Below are 19,748 nucleotides of genomic sequence, written 5' to 3'. Positions count from 1 at the left end.
ATAAAAAGTTGCAAGATCGCTATAATCGCTGTATCGCCCTCGAGGTTTGGAGGTTGTGTTCAAGACACGACCGCATTGTTGACGAACTACGCTGTGATTTAATTCAAGTTACTTGCTTATAACTGCGGATATTATTTTATAATGCTACGAAAATTTTAAAATAACCATTCTACCGGTTTGGTCGCCCTGAAATGTTTTTTTTTTATTGTAGAATCATTTGACGATAATTGTTTGATGATACATTCTTGTGCTCGCAGAACAATACATGCTCGAGGTAAGTGCAGCTGCCATTCTTAGTGAAGAAAGTTTTGCTACTGGCAAGCGAAACCAAATCACATACAACATTTCAGAACGACATTTACTTTCTTGGTACTTCCTCGAAAAGAGCAGCATTGCTTCATTATGATCAAGATTAGCGCAAATGCAATCCTAGTTGGAAGCAGTTTTGCGACTGGCACGCGAGCCCATTAAATTAATAACTTAATATAACTTATTGAATAACTTGTTATTCCCCAAATAATTTTTTGGTGCACATCCTTAACACCTGCTTCACCAAAACAGAAAACAAACTATGTTAACTACTTGGAAAAAGGCTAAATATTTGCCTCAGCAGAGATTCATTACTAATACCCTAGCTAAATATTTCCCCCTCCTTGTTTATATTTATCATTACGACTCCATAATTTGCAACACAAAACACTCGTAAATCATAGCATAAAAAAATTGTCATTATGAAATTCATCATAATGCAGAAAAAAATACAATGGAATCAAAACGAAACCTTAGAAATCGAATTTGCACTATAACAGAAAAATATGTTTGTATGGCATTCCTAGATGTACTTTTTCCGAAAGTGCCAGCCAGAGATGCTAGGTTTAAAGACATGTCTTCATTTGAAAGACATTTAACTTACTGTAAAGACATTATGAAGTATGTGAAAACATTTCTGTATGATAGTGTATGTGGATTTTTGTGAGATATCTTTTTCATAAAATTGGCAAAAAAAAAAAGATAGGCTTTCATCTTAGTATCATCCGATCACTTGTTATCAGTGTCACTTGTTCACTTTTGTCCTTGGTAATCAATAGAGACTTTAATCTCGATGTCATTCGCTCGCTTGTTTTTCACGACCACCTCACAATCGAAAGTTTTGACGTAGAACTACGTCTTTCATTTCTATACCGGGGTGTAAAATCTAAGTTTCGATAACGAAAGCGTTACGCCGGAGACCGAGATTTTGAGCGTTAATAGCTCCTAAACAACTGAACTAAATGGTATGATAAACACTTCATTCGAAAGATAAAATGTCTATGCGTTCTATACTTGTTACTTTTTGATCCAAAAACTTGTTTCAATAGTCTTAAAATTGCTTTCAAAACAGGCTATTGAAATCATACCAATCGGTATATAAGCGAGCGCCGCTCGGGAATCCACTCAGTTCTAATTGAACAGCGATTGGAGCATGTTGTCGCTGTTGTGGTGAAGCTCTTCGTTTATCATGAAAGCGCGGATGAACGGTGTCACCAAGAGCCTGTTTGTGCACCCTAGGCCAGAAGGGAATCCATCAGGAGGAGAGTGATGCCACAAACGGCTCCCCGGGAAGACATCGCTACACACACATACACGCGCGGAATTCTTTCCGTTTGGATGCCATTCAGCATCGAGAAAGTTCCGGAAAGATCTAATCATTTCTGGAAAATAATCTGCCAGTTCCTCTGGGAATTTAAAAATACATTCATGTGAAAGAGTTTATTTGAATGTTTTCTATCCATGTAACACTGTGACCAAATACATTTGGTTTTGTGATTTTTCAATCAATCGCAATTAACAGGATAGCTTCTGAAGATTATTCTTCCCCATCAGTAGGATATTTCCGTATCCAATATTGTATGCGCCCGCAATCGATTATTGCTCAGTCGCCGAAAGTTCCGAGCTCAGAGAGTTCATTCCCCTCTAGTTTGCCTTCCAAATTGCCATCGTAAACCACACCTTCTTTCGATTCAATCACACACAAAAAGCATACTTAAGCGATATTCTGGTGGCGAGACACATTCATTTTTCGTGAGGACATCGACAAGACTACATCGTTGCTTAACTGGATGTACGGAGGTGGAGGAGGTGGACGGCGAAGGATTGACACATACACGCGCAGAATCCTTTCCGTTTGGATGCCATTCAGCATCGAGATAGTTCCGGAAAGATCTAATCATTGCTGGAAAATAATCTGCCAGTTCCTCTGGGAATTTAAAAATACATTCATGTGAAAGAGTTTATTTGAATGTTTTCTATCCATGTAACACAGTGAACAAATATTTTTCAATCAAGTACTATTAACAGGTGGTTATCGAGTTAGTATTAACCACTGGTGGGCTTCCAGTATCGAGGAAAATGTGGAAATATCTAATCGTTGCTGGAAAATAATCTGCCAGTTCCCCTTGGAATTGAAAATTACATTCAAGCGAAAGAGTTTATTTTAATGTTTTCTATCCATAAAATATCCATATAATACATTTGGGTTTGTGATTTGTCAATCAAGTACAGTTAGCAGGTTAGCTTCTGAAGATTATTCTTCAGAACAAGGTTTTTCGTATCCTATATTGGATGCATAAAACCTTGTGCCTCCAACGTAACGTTCTCGTTTTCGAAGTGCCCCAAATATTCATTTATTCATTCATTCAGAATGGATTTAGATTCAACTTCAAACAAATGATCTCTAAATCAACGATAGTCCTACGTCACTCTTGTGGTTATACCATAGATATAACCCACTTCCTGTTTTTCGGTTACACATCGTTTCACAATAATTAGCCGAAACTGAAGCTGAAATAAACAAATTTCCCATTCCAATTATCCATATTATCTTTTGGCCTTTGAATCTTCGTTTAGCCCACCTTCCTAGAACATTTATCACAGTTCCGTTTTTGAGGAAGAATTGAGGCGATATTCACTCAGCTAACGGTTCATCAAGCCAATAATCATTTCTAAACTCATAAAATTTTTGTTCGTGATCGCGCAAAATATATATTTCTCACATTCATTGAAAAAAATTTCAAAACCTCAAGGAAAATTTAATGAATGCTCTATATACAACAATTATTATAAACCTTCAATAATCTATCGAGCATTATTCAAAATTGAGTTATAAATTTTAGTTTCTTTCAATATGGCTGTGAAGACAATTTTTCGTACCATGTGAAAACATCTGAAAAATCAAGAAATGGGTTATATCTGTGATATTACCGCAAGGTAGACGTAGGACTACCGTTGGCTCGGTAATCATTTATTCGAAATCTGAATCGATTCTCAATTAATGAATGAATGAATATTTTGAAAGATTGCTGAAAGTTTTTCTTTTTAGTGTGTGGATGGATGATTATAAGTATGGAACTGTTATTACCGTAAAATTCAACTCTTTCGAACTTGTTGGTGGAGCCGAAACGAACCGATGAAATTTGAGTGGCCTTGTAAATGCAACTGAATATGTTTGATATGTGATTCGTGAGCATAACACGAGATTTTTCACGATCACTACATGCGCAGAATAGAAACTGAGGGCGCCATTTTACGGTGAAAACGAAAAAAGGCCCTGATCACGAACGTCACTTCACGGTGAAAACGAAATGAATTGTATGCAATTTGTATGCGTTGTGACGTGAAGTGACGTTCGTAATCAGACCCAAAGTCTATATAACCTTGCATAAAATTCATTTAGTTTTTATCGTGATATGGCAATTTTTCACGACTGTTCCATGCGGAAGCAGAACAGAAACTGATGCGAGTAAAAGTACTCACGCCTTGCATGTGTCCGCTATGGTTTCCCAAACACTAATGCAAGCGAGCAAAAGAAATCACAGCTTGCATGTATTTGCTATGACGGTTTTGGCGTCCGTGTTCGGGAACACATTGCGATCACCAGTCATTATCAATGAGCTAGATTGTTATGTCTTCAATAGCTTGCTTTCAAAGCAAGTTTTAGGCTCATGAAACGATTTTTTGAACCAATAAGTGACAATCATATAACTCGTTGACATTTTATCTTTCGGATGAAGTGATTATTATAACACTCCATTCAGCCGGTAAAGAGGTATTAACGTTCAAATCCTTGCAGTCCAGCGTCACTCTCTCGCTTTCGAAACTTTGAACTTACACCCCGGTACAGAAATGAAAGACGTAGTCCTACGTCAAAATCCCCTGGTATCCATGATTGCGACTCGACATGCTAGGTTGAATCGAAAATGTTGGTCCGATCTATGTTGTCAGTTGCCTAGTGTGCATGCTCCCATTTGATTACACATGCTCTCAACTTTTTTGTGACATTAGTTATGTTGATTTATAACCTAGGTTGCCTAGTGTGTAGATGGCTTTATGCTATGAGGAAGACGTATGCGGGCTATAGCTAAAACAAGTGATCCCCGATTTTTGAAATTAATCGTTCATCAGCTAATCGAATACTTATCAGCAGTTTGTTATTCGATACTATTAATCGCCCCAAATAATCGTTTGATCGATTAATCAATTAATCGTCACATTGAGAGAAATAATTAGTTAAACTAATATTTCTCATTTGCTTTACCCTTTCATTACGGTATGCTCCGCCGAAGTGCTAACCCTGTACGAAGCACTGCGCCGAAAAGTATGCACATCGCGCTGGTGTGATCGAAGAGCAGTATGAATTTCATGTCGTCTAAAGACGACGCTCGCACACACAGCTCGTCGCGCGGATGTCGTCTATAGAAGACGCTCGTAACGAAAGGGTTAAAAGCCATCTGGAATCAAAAAAGTGTTCATTCTGCCTGAAAATCAATTATTATTTATTTTCGCTCCCCTAAACTCCTAAGCGAAGCTCAATGCAGTCAACGCGAATTTAGCTTCGTTTACGAGTTTAGGGGAGTGTCAAAGATAATGATTGAATTTCAGGACAAAACTGCAGCTGCAGTAGGTTTTTTTCTCTGGATTTGGATCGATTAATCGACGTAAATTATTCGTTCGCTTCGATTATTGCTTGCGCAGTATTCGTTCGATTAATAATCGATTTCTTTAGGATGTATTCTATTAATCGATTAATCGCACGATTATCGGGGATCACTAGCTGAAACTACGGGTTATAGCTAACACAGACCAAACAAACTAAATTTTCCACCATCCCAAATAGGAAACAAGTATGAAATACCTCCTTTTCACATCCGGTTTCAAATGAAACATAATCCTATTATCTCTTGTATAATAGCAGTGAAAATATGAAGCCACAAAATAACAACCATTCAAACAACATCTCGTAATGGAATGAACTCCCCTTATATAACCCTCCATGTGTTTCAGGACTAAAATAGCATGAAATAATCGTTACACCCCACCTCTTTCTCCCGTTACAGGTAACAATGGGCACCACGCATCCATCGGTGATGATTGATTGATATTTACCATTTTCAAACCCGCGCCGAGTAGTGGCGGAGGACAGATTATGAACAGAGATACGGCAGGCGTATGTCAGTAAGTGCTCTCGAAATCCCATTGGTCGCACTTTTTCCAGTATCCACTGTATGTATACACAGAGTTTTATATTTCTGCTGTTGCTTCCTGCCAGGACAGAATTATATCCAGCCACTCTGGAGACCGACAAAAGGACAATCGAACTCGTTACAAGTTGGCGAGAGCGAAAACAAACCCAATCTATTGGGTGTCTGTGGGGCGATAGAATGGGGCCCGAGCATAGGAGCTGGTTTGTCTGTGGATTAAAACTGATTTCCCACCGGGGATAGGACATGGTCGGATATCGAAATCGATACGAGGATAGTTGCAATGTTTGTAGATGATTAAATCGGATTAGGGGGAAAAGAATGCTCAGTTATTCTATCATTATTCTTTTTTTTCACCAACAATATGCCGGAAACCGGAAATCAGCGGTCGTTATTTGGTTTTCATCAGGACGGATTTTAAACCCAGTTAATCTGAAAATTATTATTAACAACAGAAAGATAATGACCATCATCAAATGGACAGTTCGTAGAAGGGTATAATCATTATGCGGATCCGGCATGAGGGTAATCCGTTGTTGAAAAAATTGTCGATGGTCGAACGGTTCCGAATTTCAGTTTACGTAATTTATTCCGTCCGATCAATCACGTGCGTACGTGATAATAATGCATTTTTAATTTAACGTTCCACAATTAAAAACGCCGGAAAACCAATTTATATCGAACCAGAAACAGCGTCAGGACTTCAATCCAGTTCGATTCAAATGTGTGTGGTAACTGGTGTGGTTTATTGGAAAAAGAGTATACATTCGTCGATGCGTTTGTAACCTATAATTCCCATCATCAGCATTTGATCCGAAAATATATCAATTGGATGCCATTTCCATTGCTGTCATTTGTTGACATTGCTCCCTGCAGATGGAACCGTTGATGAGGTAATTGATTCATGTAGTGTGACTCTTCCTTAACAAATTGACGAAATTTGATGAAATATCGTTCAGTGAAAGCCAAACGCATTAGGTGGCAGTTGTTTTTGAGCGGTCTTTACACGATCTTTCGTATTGACATTACCAGTAATGATAATCATTCGAGATTCACTTTTTTTTCATTACTTTCGATTGACAATTCCCTTTCTACAGTTTTTAATGGCCTCTAATTTAACAGGTATGCGTGAAAACGTATTTTTTTTGGAAAATTTTTTGTCAATTAAAAACATATATTTTCGTGTAATTCCAACTGAATATGCGAAAAGTTGGAAATATGTCGGACAAGATTAATAAAAGTAATATTTTTGTGTGACAGTTTCACTCTCTCACTTTCATAGAAACAACCAAATTTCCGTTATGTTCGCGATGATATGATGATATTTTGAAGGCTCGCAGTACCGGTGTATGTGATTTGAGAAAAATAGTTTGCAATTGAGCAACATTTCATTGAAAATTATGCTATTTCCGAGGACTATGAATACGACTGTTCTCTGGACGTTTTTGCTCCTTCAAAGATAGAAGTAAGTCACAATACACTTTTCATCTATTAAAAACAATCAGTTACAAGATTGCATCATTTTGGCTCATGACATCATCAAATTGTGAGTTATTCAAACATTGTTTTGTTTCTTCAATATAAATTCCATATTGAATGCGAATAATGACGACATCAGATTTTGTTTACCAATACAAATATACTCTGCCTACTGCTCCACCTTATATGTACCTTATGACATGTGATTATGACGCCAGTGATTTTCTCATTTTCCAATTTTATTCACAGGCTGAAATACACAACTTGGACTAAAGTGGCTGTCCGCTTGCTAGCTTTGAGGTTTGGATTTGTATTACGAAGAGTAGGGGAACCCGGGCAAGAGTGCCATACGGGACAAGAGTGCCCATCTGATTACTTTGCCTATTTCCATCTTTTACAATTATTTAACTACAGAACTTTGTTTTATACAGATACTGCATATATCTCACATATTATCAGCTAGAACCTTACATATTTTTTATTGGAAAACGGATAAATACTAACTGAGTTTCTTACAACTGCAATCTAGGGGTAGTAGGGGAAAATTGGTCATGGGGGGCAAAGTGTTCACCTCCTTGATTGATAGTATAACTATAACTATTGAGGTGACTATCAATACGGGGTCAATGTATTGATAGTCACCTCATGTTTGAAAAATTTAATGGCTTTTGTGTCACCCTGTACTTCAGTAGTACTATCACATGTCATAATATAAATAAAAACAGAAATTGCTCTCACGACAGCCATTCGGCCATAGTTCTGTGCGCATGGTATCTAAGGAATTTCTCGTGGAATTTAGTTTATTCAATCTGATATATTGGACGATTTGTCAGTTTAGACAACTGTTTACATATTCTAGGAGAGGTGAACACATATTTTGTTCAATCTCAGCGATTAATTAGCATAGAAATTACTTTGATGTTTGGGGGCAAAGTGGTCATAGGTGCATAACGACTTACATTGTTCTGTTTGCTTAAGCTAATATACCTCATCACATTCTGCTCTTGAAAAGGTTCCTTTTGTGGCTTTGACCCTGGAAAAATATGCCACCCCAACTAAACCAAGCCTCATTTTACGGAACGTTATGTGTTTCTTACAACGTTTTTGTATGCATAGAAAATTTTAATTTAGACTCTAGGTGAAAAGACCAAGCTTATTTCATACATGTACCTACTATATCAAATATTATTTGAGCAAATTTGGACGAAAAAAACGCAAAAATCTAACACATTTAGCTTGATATGTGACCACTTTGCCCCCACTAGGTGACCACTTTACCTCCAAGCAAAAAAAAAGATCGATTTTCACCTTTTTTCTAATGATGAAAAATGTACTTTTTTGATTTTTTATAGTGAAAACCGTGTGCTATCTTGAACAACAATTAGTTGAACTATAATATTCTTAGAAAAACGGGAATTGTAGCGGTATTTGGACACTGGAAATGGGCATATTCCTTAGGGTAACCACTATGCCCCCACTTCCCCTACATAAGGATGCACAGGCGCAAATTAACGAAATAACCTCAGTTTCTATATGTTTGCATGACTCCACCCATAAATACAAATAGAATAATCATTTTTCTTCAACTTACTGTATGAACTAATTCAAATTGTACGCATTTAATTCAATGAAAATAAATTTGTTATCTTTCAACTTCCGGGGCAAAAGGAGCCATTATTACCGGTGTAAAAATGCCATAGTAGTAACCTAGAATTCGATCTGTCAAACGCAAATAGTGTAATCGTGGTTGTGTTTGTTGTGGTCATGGTTTGAAAATATGAACGGATTTCGTTCCGAAACCAGTGGCAGATGGAAACTTAAGACGCGTCCACAGTACGCCAATCAGCCTTGGCCGCCCGGTAAAGCCGACTAGATGTGGACGTACCGCCCGGGCTTGCCGACGTGCCGAAAACCGACTCGAATCAAACCGAACCCAACCCGAAACAAGTGGGTCCAGTTCGAGAAAGTTGAACCAAAACAAAACAAAGTAAATTAGCGTTGACGACATTGTGCTTCGTGTGTTCGTGACGGCTTCGTGCATCCGATGGGACTTCGGCTTCGTGCACCCGATGGGGCGTCCACATTACATAACGAACCGAATATGCCGCCTGGTGCAGGCCGATCGGCATCATTCGGCATAATGTGGACGCGCCTTTAGAAATCGCTTTAACACTTTCGTCGCCTACCGCGATTCGGTCGAGTTTCTTGCGGGCCCAAATTCAACTGTCGGTGCGCTAGAGAAATAAGCGGGCAACGATAATAATGAATTTGGGTTCGATTCAGTACAACTTTTCTGTTGAATCCGAATAAAATCAACCGACTGCTGATAAGAAAACTTATAAAAATATTTTTTCAGCCAATTGTACAGTGTTGCCAATGACAATAAAAAATAAATTCAATGGAATGTACTTGCTCTATATACTATATTCGATGACGATGAATAACTACAATTTTATTGAAGAATTTGGAATATTCTGTTCAATCGATTGCGAAGATTCTGTGAATGTCACTTATTGTGGGAAAATAATCGTCTTAAACTATATCAGATTTGGCAACTCTCACTTTTCACGTGATTCGTTTCCATTGTTCTTTGCGCATGGTAGATAGAAAGCTAAAGGAGGAAGCAAGCTGCATGTTTTTTTTTTTCTGAGAATGAGAATAATAGCTGTGCAACACGAATAGGCCCTGTTTATTCCAAAAAGTTTTTTTACTGAGACGCACATTTGTTTTTTCATCCTCAAAATGTTCACTGGACGACGTAGGGGAGATGGGGGTAAGACGGACATGTTAAGGAAAACTTCAATTGTCTCTTTGGAAACTTATGTTTTCCAAAACTTAAAAGCAGTTTCTTACAGTTTAATATACTGGTTTTTGGAATAATTGGCCAAATGTTTTGTAAAAATGTGTTCTTTCACGGTTTTACTGAAATTAAAACAAGTCGAAAAGTAGAACATTTTTAACGATGCGGGTATAATGTAGTGGGGGGATATGGACAGGTCAATAACATACGAAGCGTAGAAGTTTATCGCTCACGAGAGGAATAATTTAGCTCTCTCTCAGTGTTTGTGCGTCCAGTACAGCATTGCCAATGTTCCAGTTTAAACTGGATTCTTCCAGTTTTTTTTTCTCGATCCAGTCATCCAGTTGAACCCTAAAATCTTCCAGTTTTCTGGAATATCGTCCAGTTTTATCCAGTTTTTCATATGTGTGCCCTAGTTTTATCCATTTTATGTAAAATAAATTTACAATGACAAATATTGTCTGTCCCTCCCTCTTCCTATTCCTTATGTAATTTTATTTTCTGACATTTATCATTCGACCTTGGATCGATCTCTGGCGAGGTTATAATTCGGTTCTTTCCATTTTGTTCAATCCGTCGGTGTTTTGTCGAAAATTCCAAAACGAAGAGCTTTCCCGAATGGTGGAAACTTATCAAACTACTTTAAAAACAGGGTACCACTATTGTTAATTTTATTAATAATTTAATATTGTTAATTTTATTTAACAGCCTAGATTTAGCTGTTAAATAGATGTTATAGATCCTCCAAAATATTCTGAAGTTCAGAAGGTCATAGAGTGAACAGTTTCCATTGACTATAATTGATTTGAATATAAAACCCAAGTGACCTTGCTTCCGTTTACAACAAAAGGATATTAGTTTCTCATAGTCACTCAAAGGAATTTTAGTTCTAAATATAATTGATTTAATCAATGCAAACAAACTCCCCTAAATAGCTAATGCATATTTTGCATAAAATGCATGTGAACCCAAATAAAACCATCCCTCAAATATTATTTCACAGTTATTACAGTTACAGTTTTATAAACTACATACAAAAGCTACATCAATTTAGATAAATCATAACCGGTCTTCTTAAAATAAAAAGGTTTTACAGGATCCAGTTTTCTTCCAGTTTTTTCAAAAATATTATTGGCAACCCTGGTCCAGTAACTGAAATAGAACAAAAAGAGAAAGCAATATAAACAAGAGTTAAATATTCTTCCCTTCACTTCTCATCACGCATTGGATGTGATTATGGATGTGTATCAACCTCATCAACCACCTGTCCATCATACCCCCACTGTCCGTCTTACCCGCGGCTCTCCTAATAGTTAATCAGGAAGCGAGGGAAGTAGAGTTAACACACAGTGCAGCAATCGGTACTGTATCATTCCGTCAGCACGCATCCTGGAATAACGACCCGTTATAAAAACCAGACCCCTGCCACATGTTACCAGAAGGAGATAACGAAAGAGATGCGATAAGAACGAGACGAGATAATGTGTAAAAATGAGATAATGCTAGAGCCAGGCTTTGTAAGACTCTAGCATAGATATAATGATCAGTCCCTTTTTAGTGTTCAATAAACGAAGAGCCTCGCTCTCGTCAAAATAAAGTTTAGTTTTATTTATTAACTGTAGTGATGAGGGAATAGTGAGAAGCGAGTGAGAAGAAAAGTTTCGAGTATTATCTCATCGAGTTCCGATTCGGATATTGACTAACTATACGCATGTGCAGATTTGGACGATATGTTAGAAAAACTTACTATGAACGGCAAAAAGATATAAAAGTTTTTAATATTAAATTCAATGTTTGAGAATGATTTTTTAACAGTAGACTCAAAGTGTGATTTTTCTCATATAACTTTGTGAAACATTATATTTTAATCAGACATCTGATTTTTGAGTTACAATTTTTTAAAAGAAGTTTTAAAAAAGTCGTAGAGGGTCAGTGAAAGTAATTGTGCGTTTTGAATTTGGATTTTTTATGATCTAATGTGTTCTACTAGTCAAGCCATCTCATTTGATATCCATATTGATGGGGGTTTGAAAAAAAACATATATCGCCATTTTGGATTTGCATTATCACAAATAAATATGTTCTACTAGTCAAGCCCTTTCGTTTGATACCCATATTGATGGGGTTTTGATAAAATATGTAGTCTGTCATTTTGTACCGACTGCCATCATGGATTTTCAAGATCATGGAAGACGCAGTTTTCTAACGACAGCAGAGATAAAGACGTAATCCAAATTTCAGATCAATCGGTCAACAGGAAGGGGGTTAAATTTCTATTGATATTGGACAACCCTACATATAAACATACAAACCTACTTACAATAGGTCATGCCAAATAAAACCTTTTAAAAGTATAGTATAAAAACTATATTTTTATGTTTTTGATTTTTTTTATTATTCTACATATCCCATATTTACATTTAAGTGCCTATTCTATCAAATTCCGTTTAAAAATCCTATTCAAATTGAACGAGAAAAGTGTCACCCACATCTAAGTGACGGGGCCTCTCATGAAATACACCCGTCACCCAGACCTGGGTCACGGGGCGATGAAAGTGTTAAGCGGACCTTACATGGTCAATATTATTGTCAATATGATGATATTTGAGAACCGACGCTCGATATTGATGAGGAAATACGAATTTTCTGAATTTCAAGCAGCAATATTTTGACATTTCATATAAATGCATGTTGTTGACGTTTTAACTCGCGGATCCTGAAGCTGAGTTGCCAGATTTGCAAGCATGTCTGTAAATTGAAGTCGTTTAATTTTTGTTAGTCTTGTTGCGATTGTAATTTACTTTCACAAACTTCTCAAATTCCAAGAAACATAAATAAAAGCACACTCAAAATTGATTTTTAGCTCGTGTTTTGTCATTCCGATTTATGACATTAAATGAGACATAACATAACAGAAAATGTCATGACTCATAAATACTGGTAAGCATTTGTATAATATACATGGTACAGCAATATTAGATTAATACGAGTGAGTGAAACAAAAGACAAATAAGCTTTCCGCATACTTAGCCGCATACACGGCCCAGCCCGAGATAGATATTGTTCTCCTTCATGCGCTCCTTTTTTACTCTTTGAAAACTCTTCCCAACTTCATTTCATAATCCGGTGCAATTTTATCACTTATTTGCTGAACAACTACTGAAGCATCATTAGCCATGTGGATAGCGTGGTCGTGTAAAATAGCTTTGCATTCCAGCCGGTCTTGGTTCGATCCCCATTGACGACGTAAGGACTTTCTTTTTTGGCATTTAATTTCATTTCAAATTTCATGAATGTTTCAACGAGTCTTCAACGATAGAGTTTTCTTAATGGAATAATTCCGCTGTTACATTCCTAGATCTCGTGAGCCGGTACTTACGAGAAATATTCATTGAGATACTTTCATCTGCGTTAATCCTTTTCAATTCAGTTACGAATTGATGAAGAGATGTAACTTTGTGTTCCCAGATTTTCGAGGTCGGCTGAGTGCGAATTACGGCATTAATTAGCTTCTCATTTTTCTTGATATCTCATGTGTATTCTACCAATGATTACAATCCGGGAATGTAATTAAACGAATGAATACATCTTGCGGCTGCTCAAGATACAAACATCTCGAAAAGTGATCCGCCAGTGTATTCTCCAAAATAATTTTCGTGAAAACTGATTAACGCTAATCAAGATTATCTACTATCTAGGAAAAGTACACGAGATGTGCTTCTAGAAGTGGAAGACTCCCTGACCTCAACGATGGAAACTACTCGTAGCATGAAATCCGGAATTAAATAGGATGGGGTTGAAAGTATGGGAGCGAGACATTCTCCTTAATACATAGTTCCATTATTCATGAAGGGAGAAGCAGCCGAGATTGGCGCCAGCATTTTATGCTCAACGACTCATTTTTTCCACAGCCAATTACAGCAAGATGCTTCAAATTCCTGGCGAAAATTTTTTGCTTTTAACGTATGTCACATTCATTCAATGTGTAGAATCAACTGACATATAGCATAATTCCATTAGGAAGCACTTCTCCGTTTCCGGATATGCAGTTTCATTCTATTCCGAGTACAGATATCAGCAAGAAACTAACGAGAACATGTGATCTCTCGAGTTAAAACTTTACGTTGTTGGTACGAGCAACACATCCAAGCCCATCCTTTCCCACCGAACAGTTGTTACCAGCTCAAATTACCATTAGGGCACCGACTGGGCTGTCAGTGCTCGCCGGCAAAATATTGTATCCCGCTGCAAGGCATCAAAATCCTGACCTGACTTTTGCTCAAATTCAACTCGATTGTGGTTTGTTTCAAATCCAGTGGCTCGCCTGTGTGTTCACCACGTGGCCAACGTCGCACCGTAGCCCTCCCCCTGGTTTTTGTAAACTCGGGAGCGGATGCTGCTGCTACTGTCGAGTGGTTCTCGAATAGTGGTGGCTACTGCCCAAAGGCAGCACAGCACATCGCCCACTTCGGAACAACCACTCCCGGGGTGCGGAAACAGATGAAATTTAAGCTGCCAGTAAAAGTTACGAATAGAAATTATTTCAGCTAAAACTTTCCATTCTGGTTTGTGGCGGGAACACCGGAAGGTGGGTTGAGCCGGGAGAAATTCGATAGAATTTGCAATCGGGTGTAATTGGTTGGATCCCACGCGTACCTGGTTTGGGGAAAATTACATATCTGGGAACGCATCAGACAAACGGACTGCAAAACCACTTTAATGCCCAGATCCCCAGATAGGTGTTGTTCGTCTGTGAGTTGTAGAATGGAATATATAAGCCCCAGCGGCAGTCAGAAAGTGTGTTTCTATGTATGTGTGTGTGTGTATGTGTGGGAGAAGAAGCCAATTGGATTATGTTATCGAAAAAGTTTTCATCTCCGTCAGAGACTGCGGACTCGGTAAACATGAAAAATTAAATGATTTATTCAATTTCTTTCGAGTTCCCTGAATTTTCCCCCTGTACGGGACCTCCTCCGTCGACAGGTGAGCAGATTCCCCATCTCATCTAGGGCACGATTTGAGTCGAGGCAAAGTGTTCATTACGTGGAGTGCCACAACAAGAGTGGTACATAATTTCATTTTCTCGCTGCCGAAATGTTTGCGCCTAATGAAGAAATTGTCCCTACCGCTAGGTAATATTATTTCCGAGCGTTCCTCGAAAGAAAAAAAGCTCAATTTCGTTATGTTTTTATTTGCATTCGCGATTGAAACACATTGCTTCAAATTGCTATTTTTTTTTATCGCGAGATAATTTGGGGAAATAATTGTCAGCAAATTTCGCCCATCGCCGTAAGTCCTTTCAAACGAAAACCAGCAGCAGCAAAAAAAAAAAAAAAAGTTCAAATAATTTGGCATTATTCAAACGATGTTATTGATTCGACCTGCTGTGATGGGAAATGGCTCCAGTTGAGTGTTGGGACCCACCCAGAATGAAATACGAGAAAGCGAGAGTTAATGGTAATGTTTTCCTCGAAGGGTAGCAAAAAAGGGATACTCCGATGAGGGAGTCTGTAAATATAGCCTTGACCTTTTTTTTTGCCCCGCTTTCTTGAGGTTATTCCCAATCGGTTCGATACGGTTGATGTGAATATTGGCGAAGTTTTATTTTTCCTTTCACCGGAGACAATCAACAATGATGGGGATTATTGGGAAAAGCTTAAGTATGCTGAGTTCGTCAGTAACGTGTGGAAGTTAGCCAAAGTTACGCTCGAAAAGTTATCTATTTCACTTTCACTACAAAAAAGAATAGGCATAACGAATCAATGATACTAAAGGTGACGTATCCTCTGCGACTAGAGGTGATGACATCGGCTCTTCTGGATCACCCTGGAACCTGGATAGTGGTGTGAAACAGTTTTGGTAGATAAAATGGATTATTTGCTTAGACAACAAATTTCTTTGCTTTGTTCTCTTTCCGATGAAGTTTGTATTTAAATGTTTCTACTTCGACTCGAAAAAAGTGTAGCAAAAGTTTATCGATTACTTGAATGTTATAGTAATGTAGCTCTATCGCATACACCATTCAAAGAGTGGTATCCCGAAATACAACTGTTTTGTGATTCCGGATTTTAAATGAATCAAACTTTAATCAACAGTACGAAGAAAGTATGAGAAAGGTTGGCTTCGTCGTCTAACTGAATTTATTCATTAACCTTACTCAAACAGCAACACAATAAAGTAATATAAGCTAAGTTTCGGAGTTCTTTATTATGCTTCGATATAACGTTCAATTCGATACAACGTACAATTTTGAAAGTAAAATGTACGTTTTATCGAAGTTATCCTGTAATACCAGTGATGAATACCAAGACATATCGTCGGTTCAATTGATTTTAAAGGAATTTCTTAGGTGACCAGGTTGAAAAATATATCGTCGATTTGAGTAATGTTGAAGCAGAGTCTCGGAGACCTTCTTAGGTTTAAAAAATAACCTCGGTCGTCGCGATTGAATAATATTTTGAAAGATAATACAAGTGACCCATTTCGGAATACATAGTCAGTTTTGGCGAGTTTAAAAGAATTTCCCCGGTACCTTTTCAGGTTAAGAATGTATTGTCGATTAGAGGAACATTCAAAGGGTCGTTCGACGGATGTTCTCAGGATGGCAAAAATAACCTTGGTCTCCGCGATTGATTAAAAATATATAGATCGAGAGTTTTTAAAGGGGTTTTTTATTCCTTATACCTATACCTTCTCAAGTCAGGAAAAATATCTATGTACTACGCACGATGAATAACGAAATGCATGACCCGTCCGATAAGAATGTACATTTTCTTCAAATCTCATTTCGCTGAATAGTTGAGAGTTCACGTTTTTAGAATCACATCACTTACCGCAGTGAATCCTGATTTTTCATAACCATTCCCACTAACAATTATCTCTTCCATAATAAGCGCTAGGGAACCACGGTATAGAGGCGACCCTTCTGGCCCTCGGGCGGCGAATACCATACTAACATTCCTTCCCTTCCCCTGGTGACTGTAAGGACGTGGCCGCCGTCGTTATTGACCATTTCAAGCTTGAATCACCGAAAACAGCACAACGAGAATGATTTGCTAGTCCCAAGCGTCATTCTGTGTGTTCTTTGTGCAATTTCCCTGTTTCAGGTCAATCACGGAGACCAACTATGAATTGTACAGTCTATCCAAGCTCAAGCTCAAGCTCTATCGCATACACCATTCAAAGAGTGGTAGACACGACGCAGAAGTAATGATTCTGATGTCGACGATAAACAACGCTACGGATGAGCGAAATTATTCTAAGACGATGAATTGCTAGCATTAGTGCATGAAAACTCCGCTCGAACATGTTAAGTAGTTGGGAACGAACTAGAACAGTGATTTTCAACCGGTGGGGAATTCCCCCCTAGTGGGGAATTTGGTCATTGAAAGGGGGAATTGTGGAAGGGAATATTGCACACTTACTTCTCTTTGAAGAGGACAATGATTAGCAAGAATTGTCACAAAAACTTTATCGGATACGCTAAAATTTACGATCCTCGGCAAACATTTCCAAATCTGAAATGTAATGTTCAATTGAACAACTTCGCAATGTTTGAAACACTTTCGTCAATGAATGATGATGGAACTGACGACGAAACAATACGGAAGACCATAGAATACAGCATTCGTCAAGACTTTTAACAACAAATTAAACTTGAAACATATTTTCCTTATACCAGGGAAAAATTTGGATATGGTTTGAAATGCCATCGGACTGACAGTGACGAAAGTTTCGGATCAATTTCAGATCAAACTCATCGATTTACAAATGGTCGATCCTTATCCTGATATGCGGAATAAGCGTTACGAGTGTTGTTGTCTTTTGCGTAGAATTTATGTGAAGATGGATTTCCTACAATGCTGGTGATGGGAACAAAACATCGTAACAGAGTGGATATTGAAGACATGAGGTGTGCTTTTCGACAACGTTCTCAAGAATTACAATTTTGGGGGAATGGTTCAGCCGCAGGTGCCATACTGACTTGCCAAACTTTATATACCTTTTTTGTATTCAGATACAAGCAGTGTTGCCACATTTTAATCTGTACCAGAAGGGAAAAAACCTTTCTCATCTGCACTTTTTCTTCAAAAAATCTGTACCATTGGAATTATTCATTGTAGAGAAAAATCATGGAATATGGAAAAATGATCATTTGTTTACTAGAAAATATTATATTTACTTGCTTACTTTATATATAGATTTACTGATGTGAAAAATGACAAACCGTTGCGGGATATTGCAGTAACGGTAGAAGTGAAGCAGCCATTGGCAAAATTTGCTCTGAGTACATGATGTTTGGATAAGTGATGAATCGCTCCGACGGAGATATGAAACGCACAACGGATACATGAAATAGATACCAAAACCATGCGGGAAGTAAAGAAAAACCCGGAGGTCACAATCAGAGAAAAATACACGAGAAACATGGTTTGAAGAGCAAGCTTGCTCGGGAGTTGCCACTCATCCGAACATGTTACATGTGTCGGAGTGGGAACTCTGTGAAAATCTATGGGATTATGACATTTTTAGGGAGTCAGAATCTCGAACTTCGATATGGAACCAGGATGGAATTGAATTGATTTTGGATCCGGTATCTATATACGGAATTTGAAATCTAGAATGTTTTTTATGTCTGAATCTGAACATTAAAATGTGCATAACTATCAAATCATTCAGTTGAGTCAATAACAATGCAATCTATCAAGAGCATATTATATTTCGATGTTACCGATGGTACTTTTCGTTTCTTTCGTCATAATATCCAATTCACAATCACCGGTTGTTGTCAATATTCGACAGTGAATCATTATTCGTATATCTACCTAGCCTCTGCCTGCCCCCGTACGGGTAACAAATTTGGTTCATATAAATTTAGCCAACTTCAACTCTCCTCATCAGTTAGTGAAACTAAGGTGACAAGAACAAATCATGAATCAATTATTCGCACAAATTTCTCCATGTGTAATCCCAGAAACCCCCGAGCAGTGTGGATTGGACTTACCGTTGAAAAAAATCATCCTGGATCCGCTCGAAGTTCAAAGTTCGGGATCTTTTGAGGACGCCAGCAACTCGAATGATGATGGCGAACCGAAGCTGATCATAGACCTGGAAGGCGAACAGAAGCCTAAACCCGCTCCCGAAAAGCGGACATCCACAGCTGCTCCGGAAAGTGCGGAAGTTCCCTACCTTCCCAGTGCTGTGGGGTTCTCCGAGGACACAGGGAACGCGAATGATGAAGTGGTATGCAAAGGGTGTTTAATTGTGTATAAGAACGGAAAAAATTGTAATGTGCCATTGTAATATTGTGAGAAAAATATGAAAACGAAGATCGTTACGTATTATCAAACCAACACTATACGTATTGTTTCATTTTAATAGCTCTACCCATCTTGTTAAACTGATCATCGCCAATATTTCTGGCCTTTCATAAATAAAGTATCACCTGATGTCTCATGTTCTTCATACAATAGGTAGACTGCATAGTCCTATGAGAAGGCAGCGCCTGCAGAAGGACGGAGATGGTCTTCAACACACGTCGTTCAAAGACCGCGAGTGCTCGTAGGTCCTCTTCAAATATTGTCCACATTTCGCGCGATTTCCAAGTCTGTTTGACCTCAAGTGCTTATAGAGACTGTCAGGTACCGTCTCAAAGGTTCTGCCGATAGTATCTACGTCATCAGCGAAGTAAATTAATTGACTGGATCTATTGAAAATCGTACCACGCCGCTCGTCTCATAACACCCTCTAGCCGCTAGAGAATCTAGCGCAATGTTGAACGCCAGGCAAGAGAGACCTTGTCGAAGAGACTCGATTGAGTAAGATAATCCACCCGATATTCACACACAGCACCGTGTTCTATCCATGGTAGCATAAATCAGCCTTGTCAACTTCTCGGGGAAGCCGTTTTCGTCCATGAATTTTCAAATAAAGTGGAAAAAATTGATTTTTCG

General features: G+C 38.1%; 1 protein-coding gene across 3 annotated transcripts in view; it reads left to right on the top strand.

Annotated features, from left to right (window-relative positions):
- Positions 1-19,748, top strand: part of LOC129764240 (5-hydroxytryptamine receptor 1-like) — a 201,156-nt gene that overhangs the window by 70,417 nt on the left and 110,991 nt on the right. Inside the window, exon 1 of one of the 3 annotated variants that reach the window (XM_055763156.1) lies at positions 7,276-7,295. The exons of the other annotated variants lie outside the window; for them this stretch is intronic. The gene's annotated coding sequence lies outside the window, so the exon portion shown is untranslated. Of the gene's footprint in view, positions 1-7,275; positions 7,296-19,748 lie in introns of those variants that run through there. 3 annotated transcript variants of the gene reach the window in all.

Source organism: Toxorhynchites rutilus, chromosome 1, assembly GCF_029784135.1.
Source record: "Toxorhynchites rutilus septentrionalis strain SRP chromosome 1, ASM2978413v1, whole genome shotgun sequence".
NCBI classification, from domain to species: Eukaryota; Metazoa; Arthropoda; class Insecta; order Diptera; family Culicidae; genus Toxorhynchites; species Toxorhynchites rutilus.
This window is presented reverse-complemented; position numbering and strand designations above follow the sequence as displayed.